Source organism: Pleurodeles waltl, chromosome 3_1, assembly GCF_031143425.1.
Source record: "Pleurodeles waltl isolate 20211129_DDA chromosome 3_1, aPleWal1.hap1.20221129, whole genome shotgun sequence".
In the NCBI taxonomy this organism is placed as follows: Eukaryota; Metazoa; Chordata; class Amphibia; order Caudata; family Salamandridae; genus Pleurodeles; species Pleurodeles waltl.
The window spans coordinates 679,175,594-679,189,487 of NC_090440.1; the positions used below are offsets into that span (position 1 = coordinate 679,175,594).

At 41.4% G+C, this 13,894-nt stretch overlaps 1 protein-coding gene across 4 annotated transcripts in view; it reads right to left on the minus strand.

The window, feature by feature from the left end:
* LOC138284478 (4-galactosyl-N-acetylglucosaminide 3-alpha-L-fucosyltransferase FUT6-like) overlaps positions 1-13,894 on the minus strand; it is a 240,172-nt gene that overhangs the window by 32,978 nt on the left and 193,300 nt on the right. The gene's annotated exons all lie outside the window — the stretch shown is intronic.

Consider the following 13,894-nt stretch of genomic DNA (forward strand, 5'->3'; position numbering starts at 1 on the left):
CAAGCAGTGCACCTTCGTTGCGAGAGGCCCATGTCATGGGCTCAACGCAGAGGATTATGGACCCGATTCACAAACCGCAGTGCATGCCTGCTGCTCCTAAATCCAGGAGTCAGTCCTAAGTGAGGCGTAAGGAGCGCTAAAGTGAGGAGAGAGACCCCCATGCTCGCAAAAAAAGCTTTGTGTAACAGAACCGGAGGCTAGTTATTCTGAGACATTAGAACGAAGATCCATCAACCAAGGAGATTAAAGTAAATATAAGCGTTAGGTGGGGCCCAGATCCAGCGCGATAAACTGGTTCACATCTCTTATGAGGGGCGGAGACCAAAGTGACTCCATAACGCTGGACATCGTTAAAGTGGACTAGGTCAAGGGAGAGATGGAATATCCCGCTTGTAATTTCACGATTGAAGGTAATCTTTACGGCCCAGAAAAATATTATTTGGCATCAGGTCACTTACACCATTGACTGCTTGCCTCCAAGAGTAGTGCTTAGGCCGGGCTTGTAAGAAAACTCTTGTAATATGTGTCGATGAAAATAGAATTTCAAATAGTCTATTCATGTTGACTATTGTCACCAAAACCTCTAGTTTCCCAAAGGAATGATAGGTCAACGTTGTTTTTACCACACCCCAGAGAAAAGCAGACACCGGATTGTCGAAGACAAGGACCACCAGGAAGCAAGAGCAGAGGGCCAGAAACGCCCGGGCCTGATTTCAGTTGTACAGAACCCTGGTAGGTAAAAGTTGGCTCCTCTAATAAATTAAAAACCCTAACTTTCAAAGGCTCTTCCTCTCATTATGTTTCTCACGAGCAGCTTCAGCCGACGGTTTAACTGAATGTCGGTACGAGTTGCATAATCATTCAGAATAAATAAGCCATTTGTAATGCGCGCTATTTAGAGCAGCGGCGGCCTTGTTTTGAACAGGTGGAGCACCGAGGTTGTAATTACACAGCAATCACTGTGCGAGTTCAAAATCTTTTCGTAGAAATTGACGCCTGGCTGTGATTCACCCAATCATTAGAGGTGGACGAACCACAAAAAGATCGAGGCAGGCTCGTGCCCGAAACCCGAAACCTAAATAATCATGGCGCATGGCATACTGTTCTGCCGCAGGCGGGTGAGTGCCTGGCCGCGAGACACTTAAACCAGTGGCGCAGCAGGTGGAGGTGCGCCGGAACCAGGGGCAAGGACACACTATCCCACAATTAATAGCTGTGTTTTTTTCTGTAAAAACCGGGCACCGAAACCCGCATGGCACCCTTGCTACAACACTATATTGACACCTAATTCTGGGCCACACACCCTCCTGGCAGTGGGGGATACTTGGGATTGCGTCAAAACCGTCTGTATTTAATCTGTGCACGACGTCGTTCTAATCCCTGTGCATTTTCGAGAAATGTTTGTAGCCTTTTCGGCATGTGCCTTTCAAAAGTGTCTTTTTTATCTTCCCACACATCTGCGTTCCCGCACTTCTGTCTACCTTTATTCACTTAAGAGCACTGCACCGAGATGGGTCTCGGAAAGAAAGGTTGACCCTCCTGGACCTGGTGCCCCTGACACTAGTTCGGATAAAGGGCACTCTGCACTGTTTCTCCTCCACGTTTTTCACTTCGTCAAAGATTTTGAAAGTTCAGTTCCAGTGGCTATAAACTTTTAAAACTTTCATATTCTCTTTGGATGTTATTCGTTTTACCTTTGAAATATAATTACTGCATGTTTTCGAAGAAAACAATGTAGTTATCCCTTACCCTGTAGATCTCACTTTTTACAATTACGGTAAATAATAAAAATAGCGTTTTACTATGCGACTGATAGCTACATAATATGTGACTGTAATGCCTCGGTCCCCAGGAAGCCAAGTGCCATGCAGGATAAGGGACTTAAACTTGGCACTGGTTCTGTTAAATGTGTACGTGACAAGTAGTTATATCTGGACGGGCATTGCGTTATTTCTACACGTGTTATCTAAGTATGCGTGCAAACAGGGGCATTTAGTAAATAAATGGAGAATATTTCTAAAATTCACTAGAGCTTCAGTCTGCTCTGCACTTTTCCTCCACCAGGGACGGCTCTAGGACGGTGCGACCGGTGACCCCATGGGGTGCATTGGTGGGGGCCCCTGTTTGCAGGATATGTTATTGTTTGAAAAACACCTGCTGCTGGGTTCTTTGCCTCTGGCAATTTGCAGGCAACAATAAATATGCCAAGATAACTGTGGTGATTAATTTTCTGCCTGGATAGAGACCAAAGTTTTCTCTAGTGGATGTTTTGAGGTAACACAAAGGGTTAATATGCCTGCTGTAAGAGCATGTACCATGCAGCTCACAAAGTACAAACAAAGAAAATAGGTCAGTGGGCTACTACTTTTGTCAGATAGGTCCTCTTTTTAAATGCAGTTTATAAGTTAAAATCCTAATAAGGAATAGTAAGCTATTAAATGTAATCAAAGAACCGCATGCTTACTGCAAGCTATAGATTAGAGTGTTATGATTTTCCCCCATCTTTCATTATCCTTATTTAGCAAAAAAACGTGTTTTTTGGGTAGATATCAATTCCGTCTATTAACGATAACCCCCAACCATGGTGTTACACATTAAATTATGAGTTTGTGCTTCTGCAGACCAAGCACTTTTAAACTATACAGCCTACAAGTACGGATGCATGTGACTTTTACACCTTGCAGCCCTGTCTTGTGTAACATTTCTTATACACTGATTTACACACATATGTGTAATGTGTGTGCAATGCAAAGTGCTCTGACACCCTACCCTGGTATGAGTTGTGCTTTAAAACGAATTAAATGCACCTGAGAGTGGTTATGGAGACTTGAGGGGCACTGTTAAATTGTGGTAGTCAGGGAATCCGGGCTGGAGGTGGTCATTGGGGGACGCCAACAAGCACTTTCACAGAAGGTACTGCTAGCGCTAAGGCCGACCTTGCCTCCAGCAATGGAGGTAGACCAGTTTGTCAAATACAGTTCTATTGATTTCATCAACAGTGAGCACCACTAAACGATCATACATTCAAACTGTTGAAGAACCCCAGGTTTTATTCCCCTAAAAAAGTCAGAGACACCCCTATGATGTCCTGTGCCTGTGTGACAAGCTGTCTGATAGATTTTGGTCATTCTCACAAAGAGAGGGAATGTGTGCAGCGCAGTTCTTCTACTTCATCCCTACATAGAGACTTTTGCTGATGTCGAGGATCCTGAACATTCCCACTGTGCTGAGATTACACTTGTTTAGTCCGGACCTTTACACGTTATGCTTTATTTCCCAAGGAATGGGTCTCCATGTTGCTCTTTCCAATCATGTGTGAGACTTCACTTTTGTGACAACCTCTTCATGCTCCAAGCTGTCCCTTTGCAAGGCGACTTTTGAGAAAAAACATTGAATAAATTAGACTTTTCCAGTTTTGTTGCTTGGCTTTGTGCAGCGATGATAGGCAATGCATTGAGTGATTCTCTTCTCAATGGGGCGGGGCACTGTCCTTAAAATGTGCACATCCACTGTACTTTTTTTCCCAAACAGGAAAGAACTGCAAAAATGAAAACTGGTTTGCTGTGGTGTCTTATTCAAGTACCTCTATGCAGCTTTGCAAACACATTCTTTGTGTAGTGTGATGCTCCCAACCGCATGCACATGATCTCCAGCCTGGATCAAGCACAACAGAGGCACTAAGAGGTGTGAACTGTCTGCACCTGGCTGTGAACAGCACCAAGACAGTGATCACAAAGAGACAAAAGGGCGTTTTTTACCTAAAAGACAATTCTCACTCTGAACAAGATTGCAGCTACCTTCACCCCCACTATCTACCAAGTTGCAGTGCAACAGGAAGGACTTAATCAAATTTCCTGTAGGAGTTTGTCTCCATTGTCATCACTTCACTGTCCATGTCTTCTCCCTCCTGGATCCTGATACGCCTAAATAAAACCCACAGGCCTCTTTCACTCTGTTTCCCTTATATGTACAATGCATGCACTACAATAGCCACACATGCAAACACACATAACAAACACTTGGATGAGATTAGGTGGTAAAACAAGGTATAAATCTGACTGCGCATTGGCAAAACACTCTCGGCCAGTGCCAAATAACTCATTTGGTAAGCGAGTGAAAATAATATTTAATTACATGCTGAGGGAAGACCTTTAATTAGACTTTTTTTTTTCTGCGCCAGCTCCCCTTGAGCAGCATACAGACCCTGCACCAAGGTTGGGATACTCCAGACTATGTTTAGAAGAGTTGTCCCAGGCTTGGCACACAACAAGCTGGCACTCTTAATACCTAAATACATATACTCAGAATCAAATGTTTCAGCTGTCTGCCCTGGGTATAAAAAGTACTACCTATAATGCTTATTTGTACAGTTTATATTCTCTGACTGTTTGCTATCTCAGAAAGCCTTCTCCCACTTTACGCTTGCATGAAAAATTTACCATGAGACACTTTGGCCCATATTTATACTTTTTTAGCGCCGCATTTTTTTCCGCTTTTTAACACAAAAGCGGTGAAAACTTACAAAATACAGTTGTATTTTGTGAGTTTGCACCGTTTTTGCATCAAAAAATGATGCAAATGTGACGCTAAAAAAGTATAAATGTGGGCCTTTGTTTCTTCAGAGTGACCCTCTTCCTACCGTCTTCCTTCTATTTCTAAGTATGGCCCCCTCTCATTCTGATGCCTACCTGCCTCAATCCTCTAATTGTACTTCTGCATTTAGCTGATACCTCCTTTCCTTGATCACAACCTCTCCTCTTTAAAACACTATCCCCGTAATGTAGCATTGCCTTATCCCCACCATCCTATCTATCACACCAACAGGCAAACCAAAACCCAAAACCCCCCCTTAATGATCACATCTACCTTGCAATAAAATATCAAAAAGTAACTGGATTAAATGCATGTAATTGTCCACCCAGCCGGTAAAGGCTTTTTTGGCAGCAGACTGACCACCATACTTGCAAAACAGCGGGTGTAATTTTGTCAAAAGGAGACAGACGCCATGTCAGCAAAACTGAAAATCCGGTTGTTCACCATGCATGTTGAATGGCCAGCATTTTATTGTTGTTTTGCGAAAACAAACACCCAAACGCAGAAGTTAATTTATACTAAACAAAAAAACTAAAAAGCTCAGACACGTGGGGGTGATTTCTCCTGTGCTCTGGTCGTGAATGCCAGGCTGTACCTGTCTCGAGCAGGAAAATGTACATAGATTGACTGACAGGCCCACAGTGGAAGGCCGTCAGGAAAGGGTTCCATTGGAGGAGCCAGACGAGTCTTTCCCGTCTGAAACCTTCTGCTTCCCCTGACTCTCAATAGAGCGGGGAAGATACAAGCTTGGTGCACGGGGCAGCCACCAAATTTTCACGTGTGGTCCACATCTGCCAAACTCTAAATATCACAATCCTTTTTCTGACTGGGAGCCAGTTCGGCAGACAAAATTTGACTTAGGTCCAAACTTTTAAAGTCAAGAACCGTTCTCTGCATTCTGAGGAATAAAAAACAGTTTTAAGAGAGTAATGAGATTTGGTTAACTATAGTACCACCAAAGTGCATTTGCATGGCTAACTTCCTCAATGGGGAGAGGACTCATACAGGCACTCATTTCGCAAGTCTATATGCGGGGCCACTGAAATTATGTGGCAGAAGAGGGACAAATTATGCTGCAAGAAAAGGCAAATTATGCAGCATCATGCGGCACATTTTGTAATAGTATTACGTCATTAATTTATAATAATTGAACACTGTCTGGGCATCGGCTGAATCTCATAAGTACCTGCTTAACACCCAAATATAGCAATAAGCAATAGAAAGTTGACTAGTCCAGCTTTGCAAAGGGCCTTCCACTGTGCAGCAATGTATTGTCACATTTTTAGTGACTTTTGAACCTTTAGGACTAGAAGAATTTTTTTTTGTTAAAATCTGCAGATTATGCAGCAGATGATGGATCATGTGGAAAATGTGGCAAATCTATAATTATGTAAAAATTGCTATGGCCACACAATCTCATAATAGCCCTGGCTATATGCTACTGTATGAATGGTGGGGGGGTGGGGTCACAATATTGAGATCACAAAACCATCAGGGTAAGTGGCTGGGGAGTTGGGAAAAGTCAATCAATATTCCCATACCTTTACTTACTTGGATGACACCGTACTAGTGATTACTGTTGACACGATATGTTGCAGGCTGATATTGTTTGTCAGTACTGTGACATATAATCGTACAAGCATTAAGGGTATTTGGTGCCAAGAGGATCTCCTTGTTTGAGGGATGTAACTTGAAAAATGTGGTACTCATCCACCAGAAAATGTTTCTAGTGTAGATGATAATCTGAGGCCACCAGAACCTTCTACTCTCCATCTACATTCAATTAAGTCCATGTATTGCATGTGTTGTGTAGTCATTTTAGTTCATACACGTTATTTTAGCAAACTAGGCCCACCGCTGTGCACTTTAACCTAGACATATTTTATTCAGCTTCATTTTTATTATTTTAACACTAGCCACATTTGCGGTCTTGTTTTGTTCTCTCTAGCTGTTCTTTGCCTAGGTCAGCACTGCGTTCTTAAAACAAGACATTTCTTTCACTCTGTGTTTTTCTCAAGGTTGCAGTAAGATAGGTTGCCGGCAAATGTGGTACGCTTTGTCTCTAATGTTCACAGAAACATACACACTCTTACGTGGGAATCCTATCTTGGAACATCACCTGTTTTATTATAAAAGCACTACTTTGACCCTAATACGTTAGAGGGAGATTCCAGCCAGATGATTACGACTCTATGCTGATTGCTGAGCGCTTCGCTGCAGCTGCTTATGTAGACTACAGGGCTAATGCTCAGCTATGAGGGATTATGTCTTCCCAGGGGAACCTGAAGGGCAGAATTAGAGCCTAAGATGCTGTGCTCCAAGATAGCCTAGGTAGGAGCTATTCTTAATGATTTTAGTGACAATATGGTAGCGTTATTTTTATGTTTCACTCTCTGTGTCACAATTTTAATCCTGTCATGCTTCATCGTCCTAGTTATTGCAATACATGCTTTATTATCTAAGATGCAGTTACTTCAATAAAACCTTATTGAACTATATTCTGCCTCTGATTGTCTTTGCATATGTCAGACTAATGTAACTGAGAGAAACGGATGAGATCTGAGTGACCACGATTTCCCTGAGGTGTTAATTGTGTCATGCGCTCGGTGCGCTCGGTTGCCCAATCATCCCTACTTTGGGTGGAGATGAGGCATTGCTAGTTAGCCGGAGCAAAACCCGTATTAGGCTGACAGGTGTCACCTGTAGTGAATTCAGACTCAGTCCCCCACTGTGCAGGTGATCCTTCCACCCAAATCTAGTAGTCTTATTAGGATAATGAGAGCCTACGCGACACCTGCATATATGAATGAGGAAACCACAACTCCATTTCGTAGATGAGTTAAATGTGTGCTATGTATAAGCTAAACAAGAGTGGGCAAGGAGTGACCTCATGCGGCACACCCCGGGGCTCCTTTCTAAAAGTTAAGGTGAAAGAACCGAACTGGACAGCTTGCTGATGAACAGGTATAAAAAGGACAAAATTCAGCCGAGCACTGTCAACAGTGTTGAAGGCTGCCAACAAATCCAAAAACATAATGATCCTGACACCTCCCTGATCAACAGCTGATGTGTTTCATCCAAAACCAGTTTTCCTAGGCTGAAAGACAGCCTGGGAAGGATTAGGAACAGCATTTGACTTCAAAACTCTTGCGGTTTATCAGCAACAGTCTGATGTTCACGGTAGCAGGCAAAGAGGTCGGAAGCTTGCAGGGTCAAATGTGATCTGTTAAGGTTTGTTAAGGAAGAGGTGAACTATTGGTGTCTTTATATTATCAGTTGCAATCACTTCGGATAATGAGACAGATAGCAGCCTGCTAATAGATGAACAAATAGCCCCCTTGAGCGCCAATAAACTGGCACTAGACCTGGATCAGAGGACGAACAAGTTATTATCAGTCATATTTACCAAGCAATTAGAAGGGAAAATAGGTTGTTAGTAAAAAAAAAAATAACAAACCATGTTCTGCAATTTGTTCAGTGTCCTACACGCTGGAAAACATTGAATGTTTTCTTTAACAATGTAATCTTTTACTAATTCTGGACATTGTTGTAATGGTAATCTGATAGACTACTAGCTGATTGAAGGCAGCAACGTTTTAGCCAGAGCAGCACGGCTAAACACTACTTGTAATGTAGCTGCTGCTGTATGTCACATTATTGAGTGACATAATTTCTTGTCCAGAAGATCGACCACCACTTTATGGTCGAGGCAAACATCATCAGGTGAGTGTGGCTTTACTATTCTTAACTCCACATCTATGTTCTATGAAGATATATGTTATCAAGATGTAGAGCTAGGAGTAGTAAATCTATAATTACCTATGTAATTGCATTGATAATACTGTGGTAGAACACGTTGCTCTGGTATTGCACAAACCAGAATTACATGCTTTGTAGTGGGGAAATGACCTGTAATTACAGAAACATGTAGACATTGGTGCCGTGGGCACAAAATGCACAGTATTACTCAAAAACATTCCACCGGTGCTATTCATGTCTCTTATCAACATGGGGAATGTTAACTCCTTCAGTAGAGTGCCTTCCGGCTAGGTTCATATTATATACATACCACACACATACCGCAAGTGCAAAATCGCTAATCCAAGACACTCTGCTGAAGGATATGAATAAGACAAGAGGTGCCTGGAGTGTGCCTAGAAAGGCTTAGAGAGCTGAAGGTCGATGCACCTGCCTTTAACACGTTTTAGCAAAGCAAACTATCAGTAGACTCCATTTGCATTGGCAAATTCCAAGCGTGAGCGCTTTCATGCAGTTAATTTGCATTTTTAAACAGATATGGTTACAAAATGTGTGTGTGTGTTGAGGACTGTTTTAAATTCTTTGTTGTGCGTTTTGCCCCTTGCGTTATGCTTGAAAAACTAACTAAAATACTACCAGTAGCTAGTTTATAATTAGTATCTGCAAATATATAAACATTAGATAGTTCACTGAAAATGATGCTTTCAGTAACAACTCAGGCAAATTCCAATCATGAGCTCTTTCATGCAGTTAGTTTGTATTTTTAAACATATATGGTTACTCAATATGTGGGGGTTGAGGGCTGTTTTTAATTATTTGATGTGCATATTGTCCCCTGCAGTACGCATGAAAAACTCACTAACATGCTAAAAATGTCCAGTTTATTATTAGCACCTGAAAATAAGATAAGTAAACATGAGATAGTTCACTAAAAATTGTGGTTTTAGTAACAACTGAGGAGACAGAAAGGGTTTTCCTTCAAGATATTGGAACAGCTAAATATTTCTCTGGCAAAATTAGATGAGATTAGTTGCACAATAGGGGTAGGTACACATTTACCGCAAGTCTCAGGGGCAGAAAATAAATACCAAAATAAAAGTGGCCCCATTAGTGAATTGGCTAGCTACAAAAAGTGGCCCAGGTTTTCAAACAGAGGCAGCTTTGTGTTTTGCTAGGTATGGGAGACTGTATGCAGTTGAGCTTTCTGCAGGCAATGCTTGTGGTAATAGCAGGGAAGTAACAGTAAAAAAAGGTCCACTAAACAATAACACAGACCCACAAACAGTCAAAACACGGCACAAACTCTGACCTGTCAAACCAGCCCAACAGGCACTGCCTGATTACACCATAGGCGATCCTTGCTTATAATCATACCCTTTCAGAGTTTTAGCCCCACACAAATGACCTTGCTCTTGTGTTTTTAAGTTAGATGTAGACTTTTGAAGGTATACTGAAATTATTGTCAAACCTTTGCTCCTACACAGGTCAAACAGGATTACTTTGGAAGCTATCCCAGAGTCATTGGATGATAATCCAACTACTGTAGAAGTCATTTTTATATCATCAGACATCATCAAGGTCTTGAAGTCATCAAAAAAGTTTAGAAACTTAAGCCTGATGATTCGAGGATGACTTGAAAATGAGTATCTGATGACTTCACAAGGTGTGACTATTCCTGATGACTTCAGGAGGATTTAAAAATAAGCATCTGATGACTTCACAAGGTGTGACTGTTTCTGATGACTTCAGTAGGATTTAAAAATGACAATGTGATGACGTTAAAAGGTGTGACTTTCCTACTAATTTCAGGATGATTTCAGAATGAGTACGTGATGACTTCACAAGGTGTGACTATTACTGATGATTTCAGGAGAGCATAAGAATGAGTATCTGATTACTTCATAAGATCCAATGTGTTTTTTGATGATTTGAAAATATATATCTAAAACTCCACAAGCATAATTTATTTCTAACATGTTTTGAGAATGATCTGCTGATTACCCCAAGAATACACCCACTATTTAGATTTTATTTTTTGTAAGAAAGTCCCAAACTGCGGTGTGATTTTAGAATTATTTGCTGATTACTACTCAGTGAACACTATTTCGGCATCAAAAGAGTTTTCTTTAAATGCAAATTAGCATACAGTGTGCTTCATAAGAGATGTAAGAACACTCACAGGTAAATATGTTTGAGCTTATTTACATCATTTTATTTTAATAATCAGTATTAACAAGTATATTGTGCTAAAATGTTAAAAACATGTTAGTTTGGATTCCAATTGATCAGTTGTAGGTAGGGCCAATGGGATTAGGCAGCAATAGAGTATGAAATTATTGTGCAGTATTGTCTAAATAATGCAGCTGGTGAAAAACACATTTTGAATTCAAAGAATGCAAACTATACTGCACATTCCGTGAAATTTAGCAACTTGATATTTTAACAAGGGGTTGCAGACTCAGGCAACTTGGAACTTTACATGCTTTTTAACTGTTTAAAGAGCAGTACTGCAAAGTAAAAAAAATGGCAGCTTCAGTGAAATTCTTGCAATGTTGACTTTTGCCTCTTGCCGGTGGTCTCCATCGGAGACCCTACCAGAAACATGTTTGCTAATCAGATTCTGAGTCCAACATTATGCACCATCGCCTGCTATCGAGCAAAGTTGCTTGGGCTTCACCCCCCATAGATATTGTTATCAGAGTTTGGGCATCACCCCAGACCCCACCCCACCCTCTCACTGTCCACTGTACTACCTTGGAAAGCAAAAGGCTGGGTCACCCTGATGCTGGAAAAAAGTCCAACGTACAAACTTCAGGCCAAGTGGTTAAAACATTACCTTGGTGAAGCAGGGAAGTAGCAGCGGCGTAAGTTTTGTTACGCCACTGGGTTTATGGTTCATTACAATGGTTCCTCTTCTGCATGCATACTGCAAGGTACAGAGTAGAGTTATGATTTTTTCCTCAGTCTTTGATTATCCTAATGTTGCAAAAAGGGTTCATTTGGGTAGAAATCAATTCTTATTGTTAAAAGGAACACCCAACCATGGTGTTCCATTATACATTCTTAATTTGTGATTCTCCAGACCAAGCACTCAATCTATACACCCTACCATTATGGATGATATGAGACTCCTACACCCTGTAGTCCTCTGTCTTATGTAACATTTCTTATACACTGATTTACACACCTATGATTGATTGTTTTGGTGCAAGGTGAGTGCAATGTTAAGTGCTCTGACATCCTATACTGGTATGAGTGGTGCTATAAAACTGATTAAATGCATCTGAGAGAGAGTGTTTATGGAAACTTGAGGGGCAATTATGGAAACTTGAGAGGCACGGTTAAGGGTGGCAGTGATGGAATCCATGGTGGAGGTGGTCATTGGGGGTTTCCAACAAATATTGTCGCACAGGGTGCCAGCAGCGCTCAGATCGGCCCTGACTCCAGCCAGCCCCTCCAGGCCTTTAGACATACCGTCTGACCCTCTGGATACTAACTTAAGAGTCAAGTTGTAGGACTCATCTGCCCTTCTGACTCGAGTGTGGAGTCTCAGTAATCAGGTGTGTCAGAGCACACACTTTAAAAGTACTATCCAGCCAGCCCTCAGCTGGCATAGATTTCCCGACTGAGCAGCGCTGGTGGCGTTATTACCATGATTCCACCAGGTCCTGTTAGCGCATGAAGCACTGATGGTAGTACGGCTGTCAATAGCAGCACAATGTATGTATTTAGTGCCCCACCTCCAGCACAGTTCCAGATGCAAGATGTTTTCTGCTGGTTGAGTCTTAGCCTGCCCTGGCAGTCATGTCTTGGTGGCACAGATAAGTCTGGCAGCGGAGCACTAAGCTCGAATGAGGCAGTTTTAGAGCATGGGATGGGTTGGGCAAAAACTGAATAACAGAGACAAAATTATTCTGTCTGTATTTATGTTGGTCTTTCATTTCAAATCAGCTACGTTTAAAATAACATACACACTTTAAATGAACAATGCAAGTTCAAGTTATGGGTGGGAAATGCACTATTTTGCATTGTGAAACTCAATTGGTAAATGCAATCCCTCTGCAGATGGCTTTCTGTGTGTAAAGAGCGAGAAAGAGCAAAGAATCCTGGTTGGCAGTGTAGGGAGTAATGTCTACTTATAGTGCTATGAGGTCTCACCCTGCAACTGCAAATGCATTTTGACCGTGCAAGTCACTAATTGTATTAAAGACAGCAAAACATACGTGCGACTCAAAGTGTCACACATTTGACTGTAGAATTTCACCCCTATGTTCATATAAATCATGGAAATGTCACACATAAGCACTCCAAAAATCTGGCAGCTATGGTAGAGCTACATAGATATTTTTGCAAAGTTCTATGCAAATGTTGTTGAAGGCATTATACTTCTATTAAAAAGTGCATATGATGAAAAAGCTACTAAGATCTCTATGCTATGCAGATTGAAAAACTGTTACTCTGTGCCTTTTTCCATGGACTTTGGTGTTGAGAGCTAATCTAAATATACAACTTCAGAATGACTCCAGGAAGATCTTCCTTTTTGACTTGGGTAGTTACAAACTACGCTCTTCCTCTCATCATGCACAATATGGGGGTCTGTACCAGATGCATGTCTTACTTAAATTGCCACTCTGACTGCAAGCCTTTACATATGCTCGCCTCTCTGCATACTTGTTTATCTATCTCCCCTATTGCAACTTTTTCATTTACATTCACATCATGACCTTCCTATGTCATTCTTGTTGAGTTAGATCATTCCCTTTCCAACATGGCGCTCGCACGCCTCACATACAACTGAGCCCTTGCCTCTTTTTCATTGTTTCTTTTTGTTAATGTATTTTTCAACATGACACTCATGCACCTGATGGACAATCGAGCCCTGTCCTCTTTTTTTCCATGCGCATAGACGTCAGGACTTTAAAATTTTCGTGCCTTGCACGGTTGTTCTAACTTTTGGCGTCCAAGATACTTGGAACTATGGGTGAGTTATGGTGTTTTATTTCACACTTGCATCGGTCGTTAGGTCAGCTTCTTGTATTTTGACATGGTGTTTTCTTATATTTCGATTGGATTTCGTTTGCAGGCTTTTAATGGTCCATGTTTATCTTATGGACTTTTGCACTGATACGCTTGTGTATCTGGCCATTTTCTGATAACAGTAAGCCTTTACGCTGGGTTATATCATTTCTCCTTGGTTACTGTGCACATTTGGCCACACCGCGTATTGTTTCCTGGGGCATTTGTACTGATACGCTTGCGTTCACCGCCGTTTTCTGATAATGTAAGCTTTTACGCTGTGTTATTCATTTTTTCTTTGTCGCTGTACATGTTTGGCCACACAGCTTATTGTTTATTGGGGCTTTTGGCTGCCTTCACTGTATTAATAGCTTGACCTTCTCCCCGTTGTATCATTCTTATGGTTGTTTTGACATCTTTATATCTCTGGCTTACACCCGACATTTCGGTAGAGCACTGATTTACTTCAGCTGTAACATTACCTACCACCGCGATTCAATTTCCATTTATTTGGCTAATTTTTTAT